The sequence below is a fragment of the Gambusia affinis genome, linkage group LG07, assembly GCF_019740435.1.
Source record: "Gambusia affinis linkage group LG07, SWU_Gaff_1.0, whole genome shotgun sequence".
Taxonomy (NCBI): Eukaryota; Metazoa; Chordata; class Actinopteri; order Cyprinodontiformes; family Poeciliidae; genus Gambusia; species Gambusia affinis.
Window position 1 is genome coordinate 30,069,479 of NC_057874.1, and position 27,725 is coordinate 30,097,203.

Here is a 27,725-nt window from a genome sequence, read left to right on the forward strand (position 1 = left end):
GCTGATCCGCCCTGAAACGTAAAACTGGCGACAGACTCAGTTTCCTCTGCAGCAGCTTCTGGTTGAAGTGAAAATCTTTCTGTAGTTTCTGATGCAGATGGATCCCCAACTGGAGGAAAAGCTGCTGAAGGAGCCGTTTTCTAAAGTCAGCGGTCTGTTGCTGCTCCTTCAGAGTTCAGTGAAACGCTGCAGGGCGGCGAAGAGGAACGTCTCTGTCAGGGAAAACATAAATGTTTCAGTGTGTTTGTATCTGCAGGTTCCTGTGAGCGTTTAACCTGCCAGACGTTCCAGGTATTTAAACGTTTCTGAGGGATCAGGACTTCCTGTGTTTTCTGCTTCCCTCCTGCAGAAACATGCAGATCCGACTCACTGCAATGCTTATGATGTCATTAATCATTCATGTCAGCAACACGACCTAAACTGCTTTAAATCAATTAAATATTTACAGTGTGGCAGCAGAAGTTCAGACATTTGAGTAAAATAATCAAATCTTGTTTTATTCGTGGCGGTCAGCTGACTCTGAGCTCCAGTAATCGGATCGTTCGCCCCCAAAAATATTTGGGAAACTTCCAAAAGTGGGCGGAGCTAAGCACTCTGGGGGGCGTGGCTAAGTGTGGGATGCGCGCAGGGCGTTCAGCAGGACTTGGTGATTTTTTTTCCTGCTTTGTTGGAAACTTGTGACGACGTTCTGCAGTTCTGGTGTGAGGATGCAGCGCTGCCAGGTGTAAATCTGACCCGACTGTAAAAAAATCTGACCTCCTGTCAGCTGGAGAATCTCCAGCAGAACAACGTGGAACAGCGTCTCTGGTCATCCGTTAACCGCATCCATCGTCTTCAGGGTCCAGCAGGGTCCGGACCGGAGTCAGGTTGAACCGGACCGGAGTCGGGTCGAAGCGGACCAGAGTCGGGTCGAACCGGACCGGAGTCGGGTCAAACCGGACCGGAGTCGGGATGTACCGGACCGGAGTCGGGATGTACCGGACCGGAGTCGGGTCAAGGCGGACCGGAGTCGGAATGTACCGGACAGGAGTCGGGTCAAGGCGCACCGGAGTCGGGATGTACCGGACCGGAGTCGGGTCGAAGCGGACCAGAGTCGGGTCGAACCGGACCGGAGTCGGAATGTACCGGACCGGAGTCGGGTCAAGGCGGACCGGAGTCGGAATGTACCGGACAGGAGTCGGGTCGAACCGGACCGGAGTCGGGATGTACCAGACCGGAGTCGGGTCGAACCGGACCGTAGTCAGAATGTACCGGACCGGAGTTTGGTCGAACCGGACCGTAGTCGGAATGTACCGGACCGGAGTCGGGTCGAACCGGACCGTAGTCAGAATGTACCGGACCGGAGTTTGGTCGAACCGGACCGGAGTCGGGATGTACCAGACCGGAGTCGGGTCGAACCGGACCGGAGTCGGGATGTACCGGACCGGAGTCGGGTCAAGGCGGACCGGAGTCGGAATGTACCGGACCGGAGTCGGGTCGAAGCGGACCAGAGTCGGGTCGAACCGGACCGGAGTCGGAATGTACCGGACCGGAGTCGGGTCAAGGCGGACCGGAGTCGGAATGTACCGGACAGGAGTCGGGTCGAACCGGACCGGAGTCGGGATGTACCAGACCGGAGTCGGGTCGAACCGGACCGTAGTCAGAATGTACCGGACCGGAGTTTGGTCGAACCGGACCGTAGTCGGAATGTACCGGACCGGAGTCGGGTCGAACCGGACCGTAGTCAGAATGTACCGGACCGGAGTTTGGTCGAACCGGACCGGAGTCGGGATGTACCAGACCGGAGTCGGGTCGAACCGGACCGGAGTCGGGATGTACCGGACCGGAGTCGGGTCAAGGCGGACCGGAGTCGGAATGTACCGGACTGGAGTCGGGTCAAGGCGCACCGGAGTCGGGATGTACCGGACCGCAGTCGGGTCGAAGCGGACCAGAGTCGGGTCGAACCGGACCGGAGTCGGGATGTACCGGACCGGAGTCGGGATGTACCGGACCGGAGTCGGGATGTACCGGACCGGAGTCGGGTCAAGGCGGACCGGAGTCGGGATGTACCGGACCGGAGTCGGGTCAAGGCGCACCGGAGTCGGGATGTACCGGACCGGAGTCGGGTCAAGGCGCACCGGAGTCGGGATGTACCGGACCGGAGTCGGGTCGAAGCGGACCAGAGTCGGGTCGAACCAGACCGGAGTCGGGATGTACCAGACCGGAGTCGGGTCGAACCGGACCGTAGTCAGAATGTACCGGACCGGAGTTTGGTCGAACCGGACCGTAGTCGGAATGTACCGGACCGGAGTCGGGTCGAACCGGACCGTAGTCAGAATGTACCGGACCGGAGTTTGGTCGAACCGGACCGGAGTCGGGATGTACCAGACCGGAGTCGGGTCAAGGCGGACCGGAGTCGGAATGTACCGGACCGGAGTCGGGTCAAGGCGGACCGGAGTCGGAATTTACCGGACCGGAGTCGGGTCGAAGCGGACCAGAGTCGGGTCGAACCGGACCAGAGTCGGGTCAAGGCGCACCGGAGTCGGGATGTACCGGACCAGAGTCGGGTCGAACCGGACCGGAGTCGGGTCGAACCGGACCGGAGTCGGGATGTACCGGACCGGAGTCGGGTCAAGGCGGACCGGAGTCGGAATGTACCGGACAGGAGTCGGGTCGAAGCGGACCGGAGTCGGGATGTACCGGACCGGAGTTGGGTTGAAGCGGACCGGAGTCAGGTTGAAGCGGACCGGAGTCGGGTTGAACCGGATTTCTGGCCTGGTTTTCAGCTCCTTCATTCAAACTGCTGAGGTTCATATGAATCCAGTCTCTGTTTAAAATACTCGTATTAAATAATCATATTGTTATTTCATCCTAAATCATATGTTGTTTTTTCTTGTCCAGACCGGTCGGAACCAGGAGCGGACCCAGATGAAGTTCCACCTGTTTGCTGCTTTATTACCGTCGTTTCCCACAGAGTGAATCGTTCAAATCAACGCCGACTTATAATCTGGTCGCGTCTTCCTGCAGGTTGAGGTGATGAGTGGCGGCAGCCTCAACATTACGGCAGTAAAGACCAGTGAGCGGTGAAGCCGGCGCTCTGCGTCGCAGAACCGGCTCTTTCAGTACATTATGACAGGAACGCAGCCCATTGGAGTTAATTGAAGAGCTCTGGGCTGTGCATGAGGATGACAGCAATAGCTCATGATTTATTGTTTTCATTTGGGTAATTTTGCTTCTTCATCTGCCGTCTCCGCTGCCCACAGCACCAGATTCACTTTAACACCAGAGCCTGAGTCACTGATGAACAAGATGTCAGAAAACTGAACCAGAGCTGCTCACGTGAATTCACTGCACCGCAGAGAGATGAGCGGGTCGACGTTAATCATCCAGCCTCCATCTGAAGCTCCTGGATTTTCTGAACCGTAGAGAAGCTGCTGCTGACAGAGGAACCTGAACCGAGTGCCGGAGCAGAGAGGAAATGTTCAACTGTTTGTGACTGAATGTTCCACACCTTCCTTCTGTAGATAATAATAATAATAATAATATAACAATAAAATGCATAAAGTTCCCTTGAGAAAGAGCTGGCTATGCAAACCGAAGGTCCATTTGTTCACCACTAAGGCTGCATTCAAACCAGCAGCCCAGTTCAGTCCTAATCCAGCTCCAGTCCGTCTGCCCAGAAAGTCCAGTCCGGTTGGTGAGGTGTGAAAGCTAATCGACCTCTGACCTCTGGTCCTCCAAACAGTAAAGAGAAATCCTCCAACACTAAAATCTGACGCCTCCATCTTGTTTCCATCTGGTGAAGAAGGAAGTTGCTCTCAGTGTCTTCAGAGGTTTTTGTGTGGTTTCCTTCAGTGGTTGTTGGTGCAGCGCCCCCACAGGCCAGGAGGGGAACAGGTTGGTTTGACTCAGAACCACAGCAGATGATGGAGTTCTGGTTCCAGTAGAACCGGGTCCAAGACTGAAACTTTCTCTTCCCAGGCTCTCATCCTTCCTGTCGCGGTTCCTCTCATGTTCTGAGGTTAGAACATAGATGGAGACGTAAAGCCAGTTTCTTCTTCTGCACCACAGATCAGAGCGATCTCTTCATCTCTGCAGACCAACAGCATTAAACTCTCAGCATCACCGTCAGTAATTCAGAAAATTAGACCATGGGTGTAACCCCTCAGAGTGTTTACGGCTGAATCCGGTGCAGTTTGGCTGAAGGGATGAAGGACGTTTTATTTATGTGTCGTCCTCTCTGCTTCGTACCATCGGAGGAAAAGCTGTTTTGTCTTTAACTGGCTGCTGCGCCGACAGGCCTCCAGTTTCTGTGACTCATCCTGTGAAACTCATGAAATCTGGCAGCAGGCAGGTAGATCGACTCTGAGCCAGAGCGGCTAAATTTACTGCAGCAAACTGACGATTTCCCCCAGTCACAGAGAAAACAACACCTGGGTCCAAAACCAGCAGTCAAAGCTTTCATTGGGCTGATCTAGTGGGTTTTATTGGTTCTGTAAGAACAAGGAGCTGGATGAGTTTCAGCTCTACGGCTTTCCTGACGCTCCGTTATGTTTCTGTTTGGCAGTAATGATGTTGCACCTCCATCTGTGGACAGCCGTTTGGTTTGCTCCTCATTAGCAGTCTGATGAGGTCCGGCGGGTTGCAGCGGGTCCGTCTGAACAGATGGCGCCGAGCCACCATCACGTTTCATATCCAAGCCCCGAAAGACGAGAGGCAGCGAGGAAATTCAGCCGAGACTAAAGAACAAATGAAACCAAAGGAAGGCCGTCTGGAAACTGAACATCACCTGCTAGTTCTGGTTGAGTTTGTGGTCGGGACGCTCCGTCCGCGGTTCTCATTTCTGATATCTGAGGTTTAGAATCAGCCGGTACCGATCCGCAGAACTGACCTTACAGAGAGACATGAATGTAGTGAATTATTAATTTACCTGATAACTGATAACAGCTTCACCACGGCAAACAAAACAACTTTAATTTATTCAGTGCAGTTTGGAGTAAAAACTGAAACAGGAAGTGGATCAAACATTGAAAACAAACTAAACCTGGTTCAGAAACTTTAACTAATTTATCTAAAATAAATAATAAAGCCTGATGTCACTCAGAGAACCAGATATAGAGTTAGAGTGAATAGATCTGACATTATGCTGTCACCAATATCTGACATTGAATGTTTTCAATATTGAGATCGATACAGAAATTAATATCAGATTGTTACAGTGGAAATATCTCAGTTCACTAGAAATAAAACTAAACTAACGTGTAACTTTTCAGCAAAACATAGGAGCTGGTTTAAAAATAATCTAATTAATACTGATTAACTAGTAGCTATTATTATTTATTAGTATAATTTGTTGCTCCACTGCAGATTATTTCTCTTAATGCGAGTCGTTTTCATCAACAGGAAGGAATTATTGGTGTGAAATAAACTCCTGATTCTAACTGAACTGTTTTAAATGAGTTTCTTTATTTTAAATTTGGTCCAATCTCTTCCAGTTTATCACTTCGTTTCGGTCCGAGCAGAACCAGAACCAGAACCGAACTCTAAACTCGAAGGTGTCGTTCCAAAGGGAAAGCAGAGAAAATGTAAAAACAATGAAACAGATCAGATGAATCACTGGTTCAATGATCAGTTTTTATGTTTTGATCATATTTTCCTCACGTTAAACCTGCTGACCTTCTAGAGTTTTATTTTATGTCGTCTCCGTGGTTCCATAATAAATATGAATAGTAATGAGCCTGCGTGGTGCCGGTTCTGGCTGGCGGAGCAGCCAGCCGGGTCGGGCTTCAGCCAGGCGCCGATTACAAACATACGGCCTCTTTATTACACATCATACGCAGTAATAAATCACAAGCTGAGAGGTTCTGCTGGTTAATCACCATGGTGGGCTGGAGGTCCGACCGGACCGGCGGGTCGTTACGGGGCCCAGATGAAACGTCCTGGTTCTGGTTCTGCTCAGGATTAACTTTACAGGTTTCCTGGTTCTGAAAGTTCTGGTGGCGATTAACAGAATTAAAGTGACTGAAATCAAATCATTCGTTTGTCAGGTTGAAAATAAAACTTTTAATCATTAAAGATTCTTTCATTAAACCCACATTTTGTATTAAATGTATTTTATTGATCTGATATTAAATGTGTTCAATAATGATCAGGAATAAAATCCTGAAAACTGGAGTTCAGCTGAGCAGCATCAGTAACTTCTATAAAACTGATTTCTGCATATTTTCTAAAACTGTTTATCAATCGACTGAAGAAACAACCAATCAGAGCCAGAAGGCGGGGCTTAACGCTGTCAGTCAACCTCGTGTTTGTGCTCCTAAATGTGTTTATCACCATCATCAGAGGCTAGGCTAACTAGCATTAGCATTGATAGCATACTGTGGTGAACCAGTTGTAGCAGAGAGAAACGGAGGGACGTGAGGGTGATTGACAACGCTAAGGCCCGCCTCCTGGTTCTGATGGTCTGTTTCAAACTGAGTGGGTTGTTTCTGAACTGGGAGAACTGGAAGAACTGGTGTAGCAGGAATCCCAGTTCCTGAACAGGATGTATTTATGTCTATGAAATGAATTTCTACGTTGTTACTGGATCATGAGCTGCACCGGTTTGTTGCTGCTGCGCCTGGAAGCTGATCGATTTGGACAGATTTATAGATGATTTATCAAACTAACTGAAACTCAGTAACAGAAATAAAAGATAAAGAAATAAATCTGTGAATGCTGGCTGTGACCGACGTGTTTCTTCAGGTTTTCTGTGGATCGCAGCGACAATCTGAGCTGTTCATGTCAGCAAGAAACAGAAAAACTGAAGCTGCCGTACGAATCCTGCACAAACGTCACAATTCATCACTTCACGTCTAAAACTCTTAAAATATGAAAATGGTGGAAAATAGAAAACGATAAAATAAAGTAACTAACAGATCTTAAAACCTCACAGACGGAGACATGAAGACCCGGCCTGGATCAGTCTGGGTGGAAACTGAACTGTTTTATGATGAGGGAATCACAAGAAAACATCAACATGGCAGCTGCTTGTGTTGGTCCGGCTGCTCAGACTGGAGCAGACAGCTCTGAATGGAGATCAGAACCTATCAGAACCAGAGTAGGTTCTGATGGGTTCTGATCCAACGAAGTGACTCCACCGTTTGTTTGTCACCCTGAAGGCCAAATTCTCTCTGACTGACTTCCATCTTTATTCTACAAACAACGGCTGAAATGTGACCCCTCTGCAGCAGACGAACCTCGGAGCACCGCTCTGCTCCTCCGGATCTTCAGCGTTCTCGTTTTGTTCCTCAGAGAAAGTTCTGCTGGAGTTCCTCTGAGGCCCGGGACCATCTGATCCAGGAACCATCTGATCCAGGAACCGGATCGTCCGTCTGTCTGTCTGCCGCCTTTATCAGCAGACCTTCTGTAAAGATGACAGACTTTCAGAAAGGTCGCAGCAGGACAAACATTTTGGCTCCAACACAAGACTTTAGATTAAATATCCATCATTTTTCCTCGGAGGGGAAAATCAGACGCAGCAGCAGCAACATCGAGGCATGAAGCTTCACAAAGTATAAAAATATATAAAAACTAAATAAAGAACAACAGAATACTCAGGAAGGACAAAAATTACAACATAAAATACTGAAAAGCTAAAATAGCCTAGTCCAATCGAAAGGAATGTGCAACCGAGTTGGATCATTTCTTTAAAAATGTTAATATTTTTGTATTTGAGCAATAAAGTGTTTACAATTTGTGAAAATAAAACCGTACAAAACCAGCAGAAATAATATTTAAACAAAAGAAATCTTCCTCTGGTCCTCCAAACCTCGTCTGGGTTCGGTTTGAATGTGAACCCCAAGTGGACCAGAAACCGCTCCAAAAGCAGGAAGTGAACTACAGCGCAGGGCATTCTGGGTAAATCCAACCAAAGCTAACATGCTAGCCTAGCATTAGCAGCAGAAATGTCTCCTGGTCTTCAGCCAAAGACTAAAGAGAAATCCTCCAACACTAAAATCTGACGCCTCCATCTTGTTTCCATCTGGTGAAGAAGGAAGTTGCTCTCAGTGTCTTCAGAGGTTTTTGTGTGGTTTCCTTCAGTGGTTGTTGGTGCAGCGCCCCCACAGGCCAGGAGGGGAACAGGCTGGTTTGACTCAGAACCACAGCAGATGATGGAGTTCTGGTTCCAGTAGAACCGGGTCGACCGGACCATCAAGAGGAAAACGGTCTGAGTAAACCTGAGTAAATACCAGCAGGGTGTGAAAACTTCCTGAGTCGGTTCTGGACAGCAGCTGCACAGGAGGAATCACCTGCAGGATGCTGAGAACCTGGCAGCTTCCAGAAAACTGAGAAACTGCAGAAACACTGAGTTCCTCTCAACCTCCTGCTGGAGCTGCGATAGATCAATAATAACTGGAAGATCATAAACGGCCGTCTGTTGATTTATTTTCCATTTAAAACACGTTGAGTTTTCCTGAAAATAGTGGATGCTAATAAACTTGTCTTAGTAATCAGAAATAAATCTAAAGCAGATTTAGTTCTGGACCCGTGGCCCGGGTCCAGAACCTGCCCCCCCCCCCAGTTGGGGTCATGTCAGCTCCAGTTTGTCAACAATATAAAACCAGTTTGTTAAACTGGGACGTTTGGAGCCATAAAAGCTACAGCAGTGTTTATGAGTGAACTGGGAAATAAAGCAGCTTTATGAACAGCTGGAATCGTGTGTGTGTGTGTGTGTGTGTGTGTGTGTGCGCGAGGGGTTAATGGGGTCTGGTGTGTGTTTGGACACACCTAACAATGATGTCGTCATCTAGAGTTTCTATATTCTTGCTGTACATAATGAATAATATATTTATCTGAAACTAAACGGCTTTAAAACCAATGAAGACGCAGCAGCGGCAAACACACACACACACACACACACACCCTGCGGTGGGAGGGGAAAGGTCAGGCTGGTTTCAGAGTGGCACGATGTTTCCAAGTTTCATAGAAACCTAAAGGCCGGCAGACGCTCTTCTGGTTCCTCTCAGTCCTCCTGAGAGGTTCTGCTGGTTCTGGTCGGGTTATCACCTGGTCCAGAAGCGATTCTCTCAGCCTCCAGAGACAAACGCAGCTGTTAGGCTATGGAAATGCCAGCGTTGGGAGTGGAACGTCCTCACACACTCTCACTCCGGGTGTTTCAATTGAAAACCCTTAAAAAGTTGTTGATTCTTCATCTGAGCTCAAAATAATTAGATTTAGTTTTTAATCTTCCACCATCAGATTGGAACAAAGTTAAACTTTCCAGAGTTTCTCTTTCATTCATGGAGCTTCTTTAGAAATGTGGATGCTAACATTAGCATTAGCTGCTACATGTTTGGCATTAAGATGCTATTTTAGGCTAGCATAGCTTTGCTGATAGGCTAACTGTGTGTCAGCAGTGTGTGTGTGTGTGTTAGCAGTGTGTGTGTGTGTGTTAGTGTGTGTGTCAGCAGTGTGTGTGGGTTAGCAGTGTGTGTGTGTGGGTTAGCAGTGTGTGTGTGTGTGTTAGTGTGTGTGTCAGCAGTGTGTGTGGGTTAGCAGTGTGTGTGTGTGGGTTAGCAGTGTGTGTGTGTGTCAGCAGTGTGTGTGTGTGTGTTAGTGTGTGTGTCAGCAGTGTGTGTGTTAGCAGTGTGTGTGTGTGTGTTAGTGTGTGTGTCAGCAGTGTGTGTGTCAGCAGTGTGTGTGTGTGTGTTAGTGTGTGTGTCAGCAGTGTGTGTGTTAGCAGTGTGTGTGTGTGTGTTAGTGTGTGTGTCAGCAGTGTGTGTGTGTTAGCAGTGTGTGTGTCAGCAGTGTGTGTGTTAGCAGTGTGTGTGTCAGCAGTGTGTGTGTTAGCAGTGTGTGTGTCAGCAGTGTGTGTGTGTGTGTTAGCAGTGTGTGTGTTAGCAGTGTGTGTGTTAGCAGTGTGTGTGTGTGTGTTAGCAGTGTGTGTGTTAGCAGTGTGTGTGTTAGCAGTGTGTGTGTGTGTGTTAGTGTGTGTGTCAGCAGTGTGTGTGTGTTAGCAGTGTGTGTGTCAGCAGTGTGTGTGTTAGCAGTGTGTGTGTCAGCAGTGTGTGTGTTAGCAGTGTGTGTGTGTGTGTTAGTGTGTGTGTCAGCAGTGTGTGTGTCAGCAGTGTGTGTGTGTCAGCAGCGTGTGTTAGCAGTGTGTGTGTCAGCAGTGTGTGTTAGCAGTGTGTGTGTTAGCTGTCAGACGGAGCTACGCTGAGTGGCTGCAGATGCTTCGTGTCACAGAAACATTGTTAGCGCGTCGCACCGCTGGCACGACGCTGCAGACTCACACGCTCCAGGCTCCTCATTTTTAACTGACATCTTGTTTTTGCTCTCATTATGCTGTCACAATATTAGTAATTTGTTGGGAGCTGAGACGGTGAGTGAATTCTGATGAAGTCGAGTCTTAATGAGCTGTGACTGTTAACGAGCCGGCTGCACCAGTCCTACCGATCCGTTCTTCATCTTTCATTTCCATCTTCCTCGTCGGATCAGGAGCTGGACGACGCTTCCAGCACATTTCCTGTTTTCTGACAACATCCTAAAGCTTTCTAAACTATTCCCAACCAGCAACCAAATCTCAATTCAGCCCTTCAACCCAGGTGATCAGGTTTTCATCCTGAGATTGTTGGAAGTCATTTTAAACCGACTTCCTTCCCGTTTCTCCCTGAAGGCCGACTGCTAAACAAACACACACACACAGAGTAGCCGGTAGTCAGTATGAAGTTACAGTATTGTTGCACGTTTCCTTCAGTTTGCATCCTGATGAGACGTGGCTGGAGGATATAGGAAAAGTTTAGGTTAGGAATCAGAAATGTTTATTCCTGTTCCAGTAAAGGAAGTCGAGCCGCTCAGAGTCGTCTGCAGAGAGAAACACGCAGCAAAACCTCCGTCTGACTGCGGATCAGTTGATGCGGCTGCCTTATTAAAACTGGATTTTTTCTGCTGGTTCTGAGGAAAACATGTTTGTTCTGCTAAACGATGAACTGCAGCAGCATGAGGCTTTTCTGAAGGAGAGTAATCCTGCTGCTCATTTTGTCTGGGACCCAGGGTGGCTTTAAGAGAAATGGATTTTCAAGCTAAAGCTGACCGGCAGAGATACAGAACCGGCTCGGTTTGTAGAGCAGAACCGGCTCGCTGCAGAGTCGAAGAAAAACCCAGAAAGTTGTTTTCTGTTTCCGTCAGATTAACAATGAAACACTGCCTGGAACAACAAACCGGTTTCCTTCAGCAGAGATCCAGGTTTGGTTTCAGACAGGAAACTGAACACATACGACCTTTGACCCCCGGCACCGTGTTGGTGAGCCCTGGTCTAGGTGTTTCAGTTATTGGTGTGAAACTGTGGAATGAATTGAATGATGATTTTAAGTCTTTCTTGGTGAACTTTAAAATGATAAAATCTTACGGTGTTAAGTAGATTTATATCTGTACTGACATCCTGGCAGGTTGTAAAGTAAAAAACAGGGAAGGAAAGAACAAACTTTGCTTCAGCCAATTCCTGTTTTGGTGAACTGTGGGTTTGTTTTGTTGTTTCCTGAGTTTAATGTGGACAATTTACCTAAATAAAGTGACTGATTGATTGATTGATTGATTGATATCAATCCTCATTGGTTTGCTGTTTGTCCACCAGGATCTACCTGCTACTATTTCACCCTCTGAATGTTTTACAGGAGCTGAGTTGATGAAGGTGTAAATAATCCCAGAGGAGCGTTCAGCCGTCTTGTGGAGTTCAGCTGCCTCATTACGCCGCCGTCTCTCTGAAAGAAAGCAGCTCCAGCTTCACTGTGGAGAGCTATTTTATCTTTCATCTGGAGCCCAACGAGGCGCCGAACCGCCGGGACGGTTTACACAACCTTCACATTAAAACAGCTTCTGTTATCATCCATTATTTTAAAGTCACGTCTGTTTTCTACAGACTTGAACAAGAGGCACAGAGCTGGTACTGCATCAATAAAAACAAAACCAGAACATTCACTTAATACTAAATAAAAGCGTCAAAGAAGAAGAATAGGATTAACTCTAGAGAATATCTGCAACTCCTCAGTTAAACGATTTTAGAATCAAAACGGTTTTTTTTTATTATACAACTAAATAAAATTTTAGTAAAACCAGAACAAAAGAAAAGGAAGGAAGGCGCCTGGGCTGCTGCAGAAGAACTTTTAAATTCATTCCTGAGAATAAAATATAAAATGATCCCAGAATCAGAGAGTGACGGGAGAAAATCTTTTCAATGAAATGCTCACATGCTAACAGCACCGCTAAAACGGATCAGGAACCATTTCAGCCCAACCAGTTCCTGCTGGTATCACTGACGGCTCCGTGTTACCATGACGCCCAGCTACGGTGGCTCAGGAAGTCCAAAAACATCTACTTCCTGTAGTTGGTTCGGATCCAAGCCAGTCTGTTTTCACACCAGAACCAAGCCAGATGTCAGATCAGAAAGTGGATCTTGGTCCGGTTGTTTGGTCCGGTCCGGTTGTTTGGTCCGGTCCGGTTGTTTGGTCCGGTCCGGTTGTTTGGTCCGGTCCGGTTGTTTGGTCCGGTCCGGTTGTTTGGTCCGGTCCGGTTGTTTGGTCCGGTCCAGGATTCAGTGGAGTGGATTCAGCTGGAATAAAACTCCGGACCAACGAGGAAACAAAGGATCCGTTTAAATCCGACCAGACGGTCCGGTGAGAATCTGGTGGATGTAGGAAATCTGCAGCTCAGCCAATAAAAGCAGCGAAAATGAAAGTATCATCAGCAAACAGACGGAGCTCAACGTTCAGATCTGGGACTGAAAAACGATTCCTGAACCTTCTGACAGCAGAACCACTCAAACCGAGACTCCCAGGCCGTCTGACAGGAAGTGACAGCTGAAGCCTTTCGTAGCGAACAGCGGCAGCGGCGATGAGACCAGATCGCACATCATGACCGGTTCACTCTGTTTAGGACCAAACGGCACTTCAACACGTTTGGCAAGTACCGGGAGTTTGGATATCCATCTGTAGTTTAAATCTGCTGTTTCCAAATTTTAGGAATAATGTTAGTTTGGATTCTCAATTACAGATGAAATCAGATGATAGCAGCTGACAGTAGGTGAAAAACATAAACTAACAATTTCCAATAAATTAACTGGTTTGCATAGACATCATTTAAAAAGATAATTTAGTTAAGTAGTCAATAATAATAAGGAAGAAGTTTTAAAGTTTTACTCACAGAAGAAAGAGTCTGCCAAAACCAAATCCTGAAATGTAAAAGTAATAAGAGTGTGTGGTGAATGTGTGTGTTTCAGACTCCTGCATGGAGAGGCGGAGCGGATCCTCAGATGTTCTCTGTGCTGCTGCAGTTATCAATAAATCATCTCAGCTCAGCAGCGAGTCTCTGACTGAAGCTTCACACTTTCAGCTTTCTGGTTGTTCTTTCCTATTTTCTTTCTGCACAGTCTCTCTTTGTCTCCAGCATGCAGCTCCGCTCAGACTGAAGGTATTAGGATGTAATTATGTTTGAGGATGAGACGCTGAGCTGCAGCAGGACGCCGAACAAACGAGCGAGCCGCAGAGAAGAGACGGATCGGCGCTCATCACAGAACGGCAGGGACAGGTTTATGATGAAGCTGCAGCCTGAACACGTCTTCATCACTGCAGCCTCGGATTCCTCCTCCTCAGTTTGCCTCAGGTTAACTGAAGACGTCTCCAACTCTGAATCATCTCTGCAGGAACTCTGAAGATCTCCAAACCTCTGCAGCAGATTCTGTAAGCTCTGAAAGTCACTGGTTGGTTCAGAAAATCCTGAAGATTCATTCAGATTTGGAGAATTTGGAGTTCAGAGACGAAGGTTTGAGAACTTTTAATCCAAGGATGGAATCCCAGCAGCACAGTTCGGTTGGTGAGGTGTGAATGCTAACCGACCTCTGACCTTTGGTCCTCCAAACTTCGGTCTGGGGTCAGTGGAAGTGACCTCTGGTTCGGTTTGAACGCCAAGTGGACCAGAAACCGCTCCAAAAGCAGGAAGTGGACTACAGCGCAGGGCATTCTGGGTAAATCCAATCAAAGCTAACATGCTAGCCTAGCGCTAGCAGTAGAAATGTCTCCTGGTCTTCAGCCAAAGACTAAAGAGAAATCCTCCAACACTAAAATCTGACGCATCCATCATCCATACCATACCAGCTTTATTTATAAAGCACTTTAAAACAACCAGAGTTGATACAAAGTGCTGTACAATCCAAAAACACAACAAAATAAGAATAATTATAATTAAAAGTAGTTTAAAAACAAAGACATACACTTTAAACTAAATCTCACTGGTGTTGAAAGCCAAGTTAAATAGATGAGTTTTAAGACGAGCTTTAAAAGTGGACAGAGAAGGGGCCTCTCTGACCTGCAAAGGTCAGTCATTCCATAATTTGGGGCCCATAACAGAGAAAGCCCTGTCCCCTCTGAGCTTCCTTTTTGTTCTCGTACCTCCAAGAGCAGCTGATTTGCTGACCTGAGCGACTGATGGGGTATGTGGGGATGAAGAAGCTCAGTGAGGTAAGCCGGGGCAAGATTATGCAATGATTTAAAAACAAACATAAGAATTTTAAAATGAATCCTAAAATATACAGGCAGCCAGTGAAGTGAGGCCAGGACAGGGGTCACATGGTCCCTTTTCGAGTACCTGTCAACAAACGTGCAGCAGCATTTTGTACTAGCTGCAGACGTGAGAGCAGCGCCTGACTGACTCCCAGATAAAGTGCGTTACAATAGTCCAATCGAGTTGAAATAAAAGCATGGATCACTGTTTCAAAATGCTGCCTGGATAGAAAGATCTTGTTTCCATCTGGTGAAGAAGGAAGTTGCTCTCAGTGTCTTCAGAGGTTTTTGTGTGGTTTCCTTCAGTGGTTGTTGGTGCAGCGCCCCGACAGGCCAGGAGGGGAACAGGTTGGTTTGACTCAGAACCACAGCAGCTGGAGGTGGAGCAGCTGTTCTGGTTCCAGTAGAACCGGGTCGACCCGACTGAAGGAGGGGAACGGTCTTCATTCTCTGCAGCTGCTCATCAACAGTAGATCTGTCTAGTGTCTGAAAACTCCTCCCAGAGATCAATTCAACATTTTCATTACTGATCAAACCTCCAGCAGCTGCAGGATAATCCTCATAACAGGTTTCCTGCTAACAGAAATCTGGCATCATCTGCTACATCCGCAGTCGGAGTCCCGGCTTCCTGCTGCTTTCGCTCCTCAGATCAGATCCAGAGAACAGGAAACGGGCTGAAGGCTCAAACGTTCCTCGTGTCGTTCCCACGCCGGCGTTCCCAACCGCCTGGAAGCATCAACGCATCCCAGCTCACATCCTTACCAACACAACAAGACTCACCTCGACCCACGTCGCCATGGTAACAGCCGCAGAGTCAACCTCATTCCTGCACACCGGAAGACGCTTTAAAGGCTCGTCTGCACGGAGCGAGGAGGAAGAGGAGGAGGAAGAGGAGTCAGCTGGAAGACTCCTCTCTGACTGAACCCATCAGAATCACTAAACCCGTTTAGAGCCGCTGATGTCAGATCACTTCTGAAAAACTTGTAGTTTTTAAAATGTAAAAAAATGTCTTTTTAGTTTTTTTTCATAAAATAAAAACTATTTTGCAACGAGGATTTCAGATTTTTTTTAAACAGAAAGTTGACATTTCAATAAACTGATAAAAAAACATTTCCATCCTAATCACAACAAAAATAGATTTAAAAATTGAGATGAAGATGTTTTACTGTATGTGTATTTAAAAACAGTTTTTAATCATTTTCAGTCACCGTTACAGAGAAGGGTTGTGGTCTAGTCAAAGTCTGCAGAGGAAGCTGTTTCTGAGCCAGAGTAAAGGGAGAAGAAAAATCTGTTTTTTGGGACTAATTAGTCGAGTTCATGAACATCAGAGGATCTACAGGAGGCAGATTTGGTTTGGCAGCAGGTTGATGATTTAGTTTGATGTTTAAATCCTCCCAGAATCAGAATCCCGTCGATCCTCCTGCGTGTTTACCGAGGCTCAGCGACCGCCGGGGCTGATGGGAGTCAAACAGGAGACGCATTGTTTTCAGAATCCCCTCTCAGGTTTTGCTCCGTTCTCAGTCTGGGTCATCAGATCTGAGCTCACAGCGCTTCACGTTGTTCTTCATCCCCCGTCTTCATCGCTTCTGTCCCACCAGGAAGCTGAGAATCCGGTCAGAATATCGAATCATTTCAGCTCTGAGCGTCTCGGGAAGTTAAATAATTTAATTTTTAACTCCAGATCAGAACTTTGACTTTAAGTCTATTTTGAAAAAATAAAACTATATTGAAGCTTCTCATTAAAAACTTCTTTCTTCTAATTTTACATCATTAAATTCACAAAGTGTTTTATGTAAAAGTCGGATAAAAACGATCCGATTTGGACGTGGAGCAGATCGGATACGGATCCGACCTCGGCCCGGTTCGGTCCAGACCCGAGAACAGCGGTACCGACACTGGAGGAAGGCGTTGTGATCGGCCAGAGCTCCAGCCAATCAGCAGCTGAGGATGGAGGAACTCCAGTGAGGATGATGATGTCGAACCTTGAACTCTTCCTCTTGGTGTTCTGACCCGAAGGCGCCGGTTCCCCTGAACCCAACAGAATTATCGTCTCAATCAGCCGCCATTATCAATGCTGCGACGCCGGCCTCCTCTTCCTCCTCTTCCTCTCTTATCATCGGCTCGGCGGGAGGAGAGGAAGGCCTCCCTCCTCTTCCTCACTGCTTGTCCTTGGCTGACAGATTGTAGCTGTGATGAATGGATGATTCATCCACTGCTGCATTTAATTACATTTTTTATTCCTTCAGTCGGGCAGGATGGAGGGATGAATGAATGAATGAATGAATGAATGAGGAGTGTGTTCATGAACAGCGTCTGATTTTACAGGCTGTGTGAAACGTGAAGATCCAGCTGAACGAGTCGTCTTCCTCTTCCTCTTCCTCTTCCTCTTCCTCTAATCCATGAAGAGCTTCAGCTTTGAGCTGAACTAAAATAATAGTTAGTCAGCAAACTAAATAGTTAGATTGCAGCTAGATATTTAAATTAAAGCTAAATATTTAGCTTTAATTTAAATATTTAGTTCTGAGCTGAGAGCTAAATATTTACTTTGGAGTTAATTAGTTATCAGTAAATATTAATTAGTTTGTAAACTAAATATTGAGCTCCAACCTAAATGTTTAGTTTGCTCAGTATGAAGTTTGAAACTGTGAAGTTTGCAGGTGAATGAAAAACGTGTCTGAAATTCTACTTCCTGTTCGAGGCGTTAAAAAACCTGAACTGCTGCCGTCAGTTTGACTGTAACTTTTCTGAAACACAGGAGAGTTTGAACCCGAACAGAAACAGAGTGAGCAGAAGGTTAACAAACAGCTGGGTAACCAAAACACAGAGATAAATCAAAACTGAAAGCCAAAGTGACCCAGAGCTTCCTTCAGAAACACTCGGACTGACCGCCGGAGCCGGATTGGAGATGACAAGGTGTGTAAATCAGGCTGCAGTCACCTTGTTGCTCTCGGTTTGTCAAATCACGTCCATCAGCTTTGCAGGTCAGTCTCCACAAACGCCGCTCTCCGCTGGCCACTTTCAGCCTCGTCAGCCATGATGCATGTTTACTGCTGACGCTGCAATTAAAGGGCACAACATTCAAGATGGCCGCTCTGCTGCAGCTCAGGTGCTGCAAAGAAAAGCAGAGCAGAAGTGGAGCAGAACCCTGAGCTTTCCTTTTATAATGAAAGGTTGTTCATGTAATTCAGATCTTTTTATCTCCAACACACCTGAGAACCTCAAACTAAAACTTCTTCTACTTCCTGTATCTCCAGTTTGAACTGAGATCTTCAGCCAGATGGAAACACTTTCTGTCCTGGTTGATCATCAGAATAAAACTATTCATACGTTTTGCTCCTTTGATTATATTCGGGATTCGTTCTCATGAATTTGTTGAGCCTTATTGGTTTTACCTTGTGTTTAAAAATGAACATAGAAGATCTTTGGTCCTGGAGAACGAACCGACCCAGAAACAGACTCCATGTTTCCATCTACGCTTTGGAGCGACTCGGCAGGCTAATTTAGTCAGAAGCTAATGCTACACATGGCTGTAATAAACAGGAAGTAGTAACAGTAATCATCATGAACCACGTCTCAAACCAACAGGGATCGTTTTGAGATTCGTTCCTCTGGTAAGGCACAGACTCTCCACTGGTTTGGGAAGAAATTATTTCTATGTTCCCGTCTCACCTTTAGTGCTTTAACTGTTCCAGAAAAACTAAAATCCATCTCAGGCAAGTGTAGAAACTTTTCATTTTGAATGAAAACTTTCTAAAACAAAACTTCAAAACATGCATAAAAAACCTTGGTGGAAACACGACTAACTGACGCTGACAGGATAATTACCAAGAAACAGGAAACAACTGCAGTCAATGTTGACAAGTTTTCAGCCAAACCCAAAGAAATAAGAGCATTAAACCAGAACATTCCTGCAGAATCCGACTCTGCAGCCTGCTAACTCATCCTGCCGTCCCTCCAGCAGACGCCTACAGGCTCCCTGCAGAGCAGGAACCTCACCGGGATCATCCGCTGATCCACAGAGGAACCGCGCGGGTTCAGGGGTCACCGGTTGCTATGGGAACATGTCCAGCTCCAGTCTGTTCAGCTGAACCGCTAACGAAGCGCTAACTTTGACTCAGGTCTGATGAGTCGGCGCCTGTCCTGCAGGACGGTTGGACATCATGTCAGTTAGGAAACATGTAAGAGAAACAAATATTCCTAAAATAAATCTGAGTTTTCGTCTTCAGGTGAACTTCCCATGAGGAGTTCTGCAGTTTTAACTTTTTTAACACAAATATTGTAAAAATCCAAGAGGAGGAAAAATCCCACCTGCTTTTTTTCTTGTTAAAAAGTCTGAAAAGTCAAAAGTTTTTTCCTCTCAAGCCTCAGATTTCTGCATCCTCGTCATCATTATCTAACCAGCAGTGACACACTGACCACATGCACCCGACGCGCCGCCGCCTCCCCCGACGTCGTGACTGCGACACGGCGGCTCAGATCAGCCGGCGCTGACTCACAGCAGCCGTCCTCACGTTGGACAGCCGCGCTGTCCTCCAGCTGCTACACGTCAGCTGCTGCTGAGCATGGAGGACGGCTGGAACCCTGCAGCAGATCCTGACCTCAGCTGGAGCCGCGCCTGCTCCAGAGCTCCTGATGAATCACAGGAACAACAGCAGCAGCTTCACACAGAGTCATCAGTTCAGTCTGACACCTAAAATCTGCTGCTCACAGACATCTCAGCCTGATGAAGAGCTCACTCACAGACCGTCCATGTTTGGCTTCCTCAATCGAGACGAGTGAAACGGTTCGTCATCACACTGTGGATGTTTAACCCCACGACGGTCCGGTCGACCCGGTTCTACTGGAACCAGAACAGCTGCTCCACCTCCAGCTGCTGTGGTTCTGAGTCAAACCAACCTGTTCCCCTCCTGGCCTGTGGGGGCGCTGCACCAACAACCACTGAAGGAAACCACACAAAAACCTCTGAAGACACTGAGAGCAACTTCCTTCTTCACCAGATGGAAACAAGATGGAGGCGTCAGATTTTAGTGTTGGAGGATTTCTCTTTAGTCTTTGGCTGAAGACCAGGAGACATTTCTGCTGCTAGCGCTAGGCTAGCACGTTAGCTTTGGTTGTATTTACCCAGAATGCCCTGCGCTGTAGTCCACTTCCTGCTTTTGGAGCGGTTTCTGGTCCACTTGGCGTTCACATTCAAACCGAACCCAGACGAGGTTTGGAGGACCAGAGGAAGATTTCTTTTGTTTAAATATTATTTCTGCTGGTTTTGTACGGTTTTATTTTCACAAATTGTAAACACTTTATTGCTCAAATACAAAAATATTAACATTTTTAAAGAAATGATCCAACTCGGTTGCACATTCCTTTCGATTGGACTAGGCTATTTTAGCTTTACAGTATTTTATGTTGTAATTTTTGTCCTTCCTGAGCATTCTGTTGTTCTTTATTTAGTTTTTATATATTTTTATACTTTGTGAAGCTTCATGCCTTCACTTCTGCTTTCTTCGGTCCGCTTGGTGTTCACATTCTGAAACAGAGTTCACTTCATCTGAACCCAGACCGAGGTTTGGAGGATCAGAGGTCGATTAGCGTTCACACCTCACCAACTGGACCGGACTTTGACTAGATAAACTAGATAAACGACACAAAAACCTCTGAAGTTAGCTTTGGTTGTATTTACCCAGAATGCTCTGCGCTGTAGTCCACTTCCTGCGTTTGGAGCGGTCTCTGGTCTGCTTGGAGTTCACATTCAAACTGAACCAGAGTTCAGTTCAACTGAACTCAGACCGAGGTTTGGAGGACCAGAGGTCAGAGGTCAATTAGCAATCACTCACCAGTCGAACAGGACTTTGACTAGGCCAGCTTTCCAACATAAAGAGCCACTTTTGCATTCAGTTCACCAACATGAACCAGCTTAGAGCCATATTGTTATAAAAACAAATGTAAATTTACAAAGATATCTTATTTCTATTTTTCTTAAATTAAAGGAAACATTTAAGAAGAAAAAAAAGAAGATGACGCACTTTCTTCTGATCAAATATTTGTGGAAAATTATTAAAAACATCCCATTGTTAAACTAATCTAAAAATCTCTTGACGCCATTTTACATAACCTTTTTAACTTAAATTATTCATTTGTTTAAACACAAACAAAACAAGTGTTTTACATTAAATGTATTCAACAGTTTTAAGGATCCATTTTCTGTTCACCTTGTCCCTAATGGGGTCGGGAGGAGCTGCTGCCTCTCCAGCTACGCCTGGCGGGTCGCCAGTCTGTCGCAGGGCAACGCAGTTTTAAGCATTTTATTAATTATTTAAGTAATGTTTTTATTGCAAAGTCAAATCTAATGACGTAAACATATGACTCGAATTTAAGTCAAACTTTCGGAGGCCATAGCGAGACACGAGGCCTCCTGCCGCTAGCAGTAGTGCTAGCTAGTTTGCCGAACAGCTAACTATTTTAGCAGCAAACACACAACTCTGCAATACAAAGCAAACCAAACACGCACAAACATCCACACGCCGTTCTGTTGCCTCATTACTCACCATAAAGGAGGCAGAAAGAGAAAACAACCACAGGAACCGGATCGACGCTCCTGCATTCACTCGCTTGTATTGAGCAGGAAAGAAACACGCGAGTGCCCCTAGTGGATCCTTTAGGTAATGGCGCTAAACTCACACAAACTAAGGCAACTTAATTAATTTATCAAATATTAAACCAAATTAAGAAAACATTCAAATGCAGATAATAAAATAAATGAACCTAATATTAATAAATCTAAATCACTCAGGATTACAGCCTCCAACACTAAAACCTGCATTTCTTATATCTATACTTAAACTATACAATGTTAAGTAACTCCAAATTATTTGTGGACCTTTTCACATATTTTTTCATAGAATATCAAACATTTTCAAAAGAAAATGACAATTTATTTTATTTGTGACTTTTTGGTCGTACACCTATGAAAGCCGTGGATGTTTTTCCAGTCCTAAGATGTTTGAGCGCATGATGATAATGATATTTGGTCCACCTGAGGAGCCATGATGGAGAAGCTGGTGGATCTATCGGATTCCAGAGATCCATTGGACCTTCACCGAGTGTCTGACCGATGGTTTGGTTTGGACCGATGCGTCTTCACTGACTGGGCCCGTCTCTGCGCCGCAGAGCATGTCTGTCTGATGGCATCAGAGAAGCAGGAGGGTTAACTCCTGACTCCAGGATTCAGAGGATGAAGCATCATCCTCGTCCTCTTCACTTCCTAATCAGGCTGCTGACCTGTGCCTCTCAGGTAAACACCAAGCAGCTGCTTCATCAGCTCCTGTTGGCAGAAAACATTTTAATTCAGTGGCTTCATCTGGACTTGATTTGGACCCAGTTCTGTTGGTGCTGTCCGGCTTCAGAATCAGCTGAAGATCCAGTTGCTGCCAGATGGACGCCACGTTTGAAATTCAGACACCTTCCTTAAAATATCAGCTGAACGGTTCCCTGTGGGAACAGGAACGGTTGGTTAACACATTAGACAACATCTCTGTTCAAACTGAGCTTCCAGTTTACATCTACAAAGAAGAATCTGATGAAATTCTGCAGGTTTTTATTCCAAAGGTACAGTCTAGTCTCCTTCCTGTCGCTTCATTTTGTCTCCAGCTGCCTGCAGACAGTTGATGCCGTCATTCCTTTGTTGTGTCCAGACAGCACCAATCAATGGTCCAATTACAGCAGCAAGAGGAGGAGGAGGGACGACTCTTCATCCTTCTCCATCACACTGACAAGGTCACGGACAGAGACTAGAGGCGGAGCGGGTTCTTCCACCTGCGGCTGATCCAGCGAACCCAGATGGAGGCGACGCCTCAAACGCTTCCACCGCCGTCACATCAGCTGGTTCTCAGCTGGTTGGTACGACTAAAGGGACGCTTCCCCTTCTGGGATAATCACAGAAATTAAAATAACACTAATCGCTCCAGAAGTAATTTCCTGAGAAGGTTCTGCAGGTCTGGATCCTGGCGGTTCTGCAGAGTCCAGAACCTTGGAGATGGTTCAGGAATCACTTCCAGACTGATGGATTTTATCAAGTTCATCATCAAAATGATCAAACGGAGCAGTCAAAGTAACTGGTCCAAACCGGTTTAAATCCGTCTTTATCCTGATGTCAAACCCAAACCGTGTCCGAGTTTCAACCATCTGCTTCTTTATTTTCCGATACACATGCTACATGGTTAGCATTGAGATGCTAAAACTGAGTTTTAAAGGAACTCAGTGTTTCAGCAGTTTTGCAGTTTTCTGGAAGTTTGTTCCTGACTGGTGGGAACAAACTTCTGATCCGGAGACCCGGTGTCGGGTTTGGAGGAACCGGTCCTCGTTCCGGCTGCAAATGACAGCCGAAGGTCACGACCTGATGAAATCACCAGAACATTTCACCAGCAGAACACAGAGACCCGACCCAGCAGAACACAGAGACCCGACCCAGCAGAACACAGAGACCCGACCCAGCAGAACACAGAGACCCGACCCGGCAGAACAGATCCTTAACACCTAGAAACAGCGACCATCTGAGCAGAAGATTTATGGATGGTTGGAGGAAACTTTCCTCTCTTACTTTCTACTAAAAGGTGAGGTGAGGCCGACATTCGCTCCAGAGAAGACACTCGTATTCCAGGTGCCAGAAAAATGTTCTGGTATCATCACTTACTTCCCCTCCAGCAGAAGCCATTTTAATATCAGGAGAAGAAGAAGAGATCTGGGTTAACCTGATTCTCTGCTAATGTCCTCCTTTCGTCTGACCCACATCTGTGATGTGACTCCAGCTGATTGACTGGATGAAGAGAGAAGACTGATGTCAAACTGAAAGATTTTTCCTGAAGCTTTTACAGACTTATCAGAAACATGCGGCACAACTTTTAATCTGTCTGAACTCTACATTTTACACACAAAACAATATCCAGGATGCATTTGAGTAGTTCATGTTTGATGTTTATGTACACCTATGATGGCCGGTTATTTTTCCTTAAAAGGGTTTGTTTGTCACATTAATGAGGAAGTTCCAGAAGAAGAACAAAAACTGTGGATCCAGACGAGTTGGAGACGCTCAGGACCAATTTACAGAACAACTGGAGAAAATAATCACTTCAAATAACTAGAAATTAATTAGGATCGGGACTTGAGCGCATTCATCTCGACTAATTGATTACATCAATTTTAAAGTTACTGTTTTACGCAATTAATCACATTTTTTCCCTCGACTGGAACATTTGTATTTGTGTGCTTCTTGTTTGGCCATAAATCTGACGCACAGCTACGTCCACTCTCAGCAGCGACGGGCGATTCTCTCGACCCACTGGGTTCATTTCTGCTTGTAATGGATCTGATTGGACGCTGAAAAAGATTATTGTTTATATTGATTATTGTGTTCAAGTTGTGCTAAAAGGAGTTAGCCTGTCAGTGGAGTTATACTAGCATCTCAATGCTAACCATGTAGCATGTGTACAGGAAAATAAAGAAGTAGATGGTTGAAACTCAGACACGGTTTGGGTTTGACATCAGGATAAAGACGGATTTAAACTGGTTTGACTGGATCCAGTTAAAATGATTAAAAACTTCCTCAAAGAGCAACAAGGAGAAACAGTGAAACGCCAGTTAACTTCAGTAAAATCCAACAGAAACAGAAATGAGATGCTGGAGAAGCTGGATGTGAAGACAAACACCAGGAATGAGGGAGACTGGCTGCTGAAACACGGCGCGGCGATAACAGAGGCGGGAGAGGAAAACGACAGAAGGTTAAACTGAAGAGACAGAAAAACGTTTCACACATTCCTAAAATCTAAATCCGCTTTTCCTCAAACAAACCTTGAAGATGTAAAAGCTGTTTGGTGTCAGTTTAAGCTCAGATGAATCTACTTCCTCCTCAGATGACGCTTTGCTCCAACCTCTGCAGAAGATCCAAACTCTAAAACACACAAACCTTCATCCTCCCACCTGAAGATAAGACAGGAAGAGTTTCAAGGCTTCAACGATTCAGAGACAGAAGAACTGAATCAGGAACAAACAGAGACAGAGACGTTCCCAGACTGTTTCTCTGAGAGAGACGGAGAAACGAGGAGCTTCCTGGATCCTGAAGACACACCTGGCTGAGCCGATTCCTCCTGGTCCGTGTTGCAGCTGCCGGAAACAACCAGCAGCACAAATCATCAGCAGACAGAAACGTCTGCAAAAAAAAGCAAAAATTATGGATGAGATGTTTGAATACATAAATAATCAACTGATCATTTATGATTAAATCAATAAATACTTTCAGAATTCAGCTAAAACTGAATGTTTAGCTTTAGCTGTAAGCTAAATAGCGCTGCACAGTGGTGCAGTTGGTAGCACTGTTGCCTTGCAGCAAAAAGGTCCTGGGTTCGATTCCCATCCCGGGTTCTTTCTGTTTGCATGTTGGGTTCTCCAGCTTCCTCCCACAGTCCAAAAACATCACTGTTGATTGGTCTCTAAAGTCTCCTTAAGTGTGTGTGTGTGTGTGTGTGTGTGTGTGTGTGTGTGTGTGTGTGTGTGTATATCTGTGTTGCCCGGCGACAGACTGACCTGTCCAGGTTACCCGCCTCTCACCCAGAACGTATCTGGACAGGCAGCAGCTCCTCCTGACCCACCAGGGACAAGGTGTTAGGATGATCAGATTGCAGTCTGATCAGTTCTGCCGGTTTTGAGCTGTTTTAGGGCCTCCGTCACTTTAAATGCTAATAAGCGGCTGATGACCACGCCCCCCAAGTTAATGTTTACACTCACACCTGAAAATGGCTGCAAATAGAACCACATCTTTGAAAAGCATTAGCGGAGCATCCTGCACAACCGACAAGAATCCAGTAAATGGGTCCTAGAAGTCAACAACAAGAAAGCAGGAGTTACTAGGCAACGGGCCAGGGTTCGCTGGGGTTACTAGGCAACGGGTAAGGCTTCGGTGGCGTTGCTATGCAACAGGCAGTGCCTGCTAATTTCTGCTTCCTGGAACAGGTTAAACCTCTTTGGGTGACAGAAATACGTTTCTGCGCGGATGGAGAGGAAACGATCAGTTGCATGTTTCAGGTTCCATGAATGTCGGAGCAGAAAAGCAGGAAGTTTCCAGACTGTACATGAATCTGCGTCGCTCCGTTGGTGAGGAGGCGGAGCTTCTTACCGGTCTGAGCTGCAGGTTTTACCTCCGGAGGAGAGCGGGGGCGGACGCAGCCAGGTAACGGGGCCCCGGGGGCCACATGATGTTTTCACATATCTGCACTCTGGGGACGCCTCTTATTGACGTGACTAATGTGTGTTTTATAGACAACATCGTTTCAATGTGTCCATTACAATCATGGGAGGCAATAAGAGCGATGCGGAAAACTAAACACATTTTTATGACGCTCATGAATCTCCATAAAACACTCAGCGGCAGCCGTAAAGGAAGAGAGGCGGCGAGGAGGCGACAGAAGCTTTTAAAGCTTTATTAAATGGAAACGGACTCCTGGCTGCAGCGCGCCGCTAAACGGACTGTTTGGAGGTGATCGCTGCATGACGGCGGCGTTTCTCCCTTCAGGCTCAGGAATGACTTCCCATCATGCCTTAGGAGGTTTCACACAGCTGCCTCATTTCAGAAAAAACTGAGACTGAGCAGGTGTGACCCAGAGGAAGAGGAAGAGGAAGAGGAAGAGGAAGAGGAAGGTATGATCCTGGAGTTTCTGTTTGTCTCAATCCGCCACCTTCTGCTTTCAATCTGCAGCAAATAAGAGCAGCTGGACTGACCGCAACTTCAGAGATGCTAATGCTTCAGAGATGCTAACGCTTCAGAGATGCTAAAGCTGCTGCCGTACTGATGCTCTGTTTTCTAGCGACGCCGCTGCCAGCAGTTTGTGGGTCAGAACCTGCAGAACTTCTCGTCTCCTTCAGCTGCAGCAGAGATTAGAAGCATCATAAACCCAGTGATGAATGATCCTGTGTGTGAGGACAGTGTGTGTGTGTGTGTGTGTGTGAGGACAGCGGTGTGTGTGGTCTGACACGTTTGGTTTGTTTGGTTCCGGTTTGATAGGAATCCAGTTTAATCCTCGTGGTCGTGTTTTTCTTCCAGAAGTTCAGACACACTTTATTCTTCCAGCTAAATGATCGAATGTTTCTCTTCAGTTCTGGCAGCAGATCCTGTTTTAATGGGAATCATTAAACGTATTACTGCCACCGTGAGCCGTGACAGCTCAGCGAACGTTCCCGCTCTGAAAGCACGCCGCGTTCTGATCCGGCTGAGGGATGTTTGAACGCTGCTGAAAGCTCTCAGAACCGTAGGATCCGGCTGGAGGGAATGACAGACGAGCAATGGGCAGAAAAACATCTAAATTACTTCCTCAAATTGTGAAAGCTGTTAAAAGCATTTCCCAGCAGCGTTCGGCGGGACAGGATGGACAGACTTCCCTCTGCTGAAAAACTCTTTCTGAAAGTTGGAGCTGCTTTCACACCGGAGACGTTAAAATGCTGTTTGTCACATAGAAACTGCAAAAACACAAAATATTAAAAAGTATTTTTGTTCAGTTAGTTTAGTTGAAATAAGATAAAACTAATTCACAGCAGGAAATATCCAGAATGCTGATTAAAACTAACCCTTCATTCCCACGTTGTAAATGAACCAGCATTTAAAGTCAATATGAAACAAAATATTTGACTTTGTGTTTCTACATTCAGGACCTCAAACTCCCATTAAACCAGACAAACTGGTTTTTCGCACAGAAACCAGTGAGAATGGAGACCAAACCAGGTCACATGATCAGGATAAAGAGGAACTTTCATTTAAATTAATGACTTCACTTCCTTCTCCTGCTCCCACTTTCAGCTGGACTCGTCGCTAAATGACTGTCTGCTGCCTGGGTCTGGCTCTGGTTCTGGTTCTGCTGAAGGTTCCTTCCTGTTAATAAGGAGTCGTTCCTTCCCACAGTCGCCACATACCTGCTCAGGATCAGATTCCTGCAGTCGTATTTCATCAGCGGCATGAAAGACGAATCGACCTGCTGAGAGAACGATGAACATGCTGCTTCAACCACCTGACCGGAATGAAATGTGAATATCATTAATAATAAACGTCATTAATAATAAACGTCATTAATAATAAACGTCATTAATAATAAACGTCATTAATAATAAACGTCATTAATAATAAACCTGAACAGAAACAGCAGCGACTGGAAGCTGCAGGTCAACAATAAAACCACA

The 27,725-nt window shown here is 46.0% G+C and overlaps 1 protein-coding gene across 5 annotated transcripts in view; it reads right to left on the reverse strand.

Annotated features, from left to right (window-relative positions):
• The window catches only part of LOC122833753 (metabotropic glutamate receptor 7), a 107,991-nt gene extending 86,838 nt beyond the window's left edge, over nt 1-21,153 (reverse strand). The window contains exons 1-4 of one of the 5 annotated variants that reach the window (XM_044121602.1): nt 19,254-19,338; nt 18,930-19,142; nt 17,451-17,569; nt 7,218-7,384 (exon numbers count right to left, since the gene is read on the reverse strand). The gene's annotated coding sequence lies outside the window, so the exon portion shown is untranslated. Of the gene's footprint in view, nt 1-7,217; nt 7,385-17,450; nt 17,623-18,509; nt 18,652-18,929; nt 19,143-19,253; nt 19,339-21,055 lie in introns of those variants that run through there. The other 4 variants (XM_044121601.1, XM_044121600.1, XM_044121603.1 and 1 more) reach the window with 4 other exon arrangements.
• Nucleotides 21,154-27,725: the final 6,572 nt, after the last annotated feature.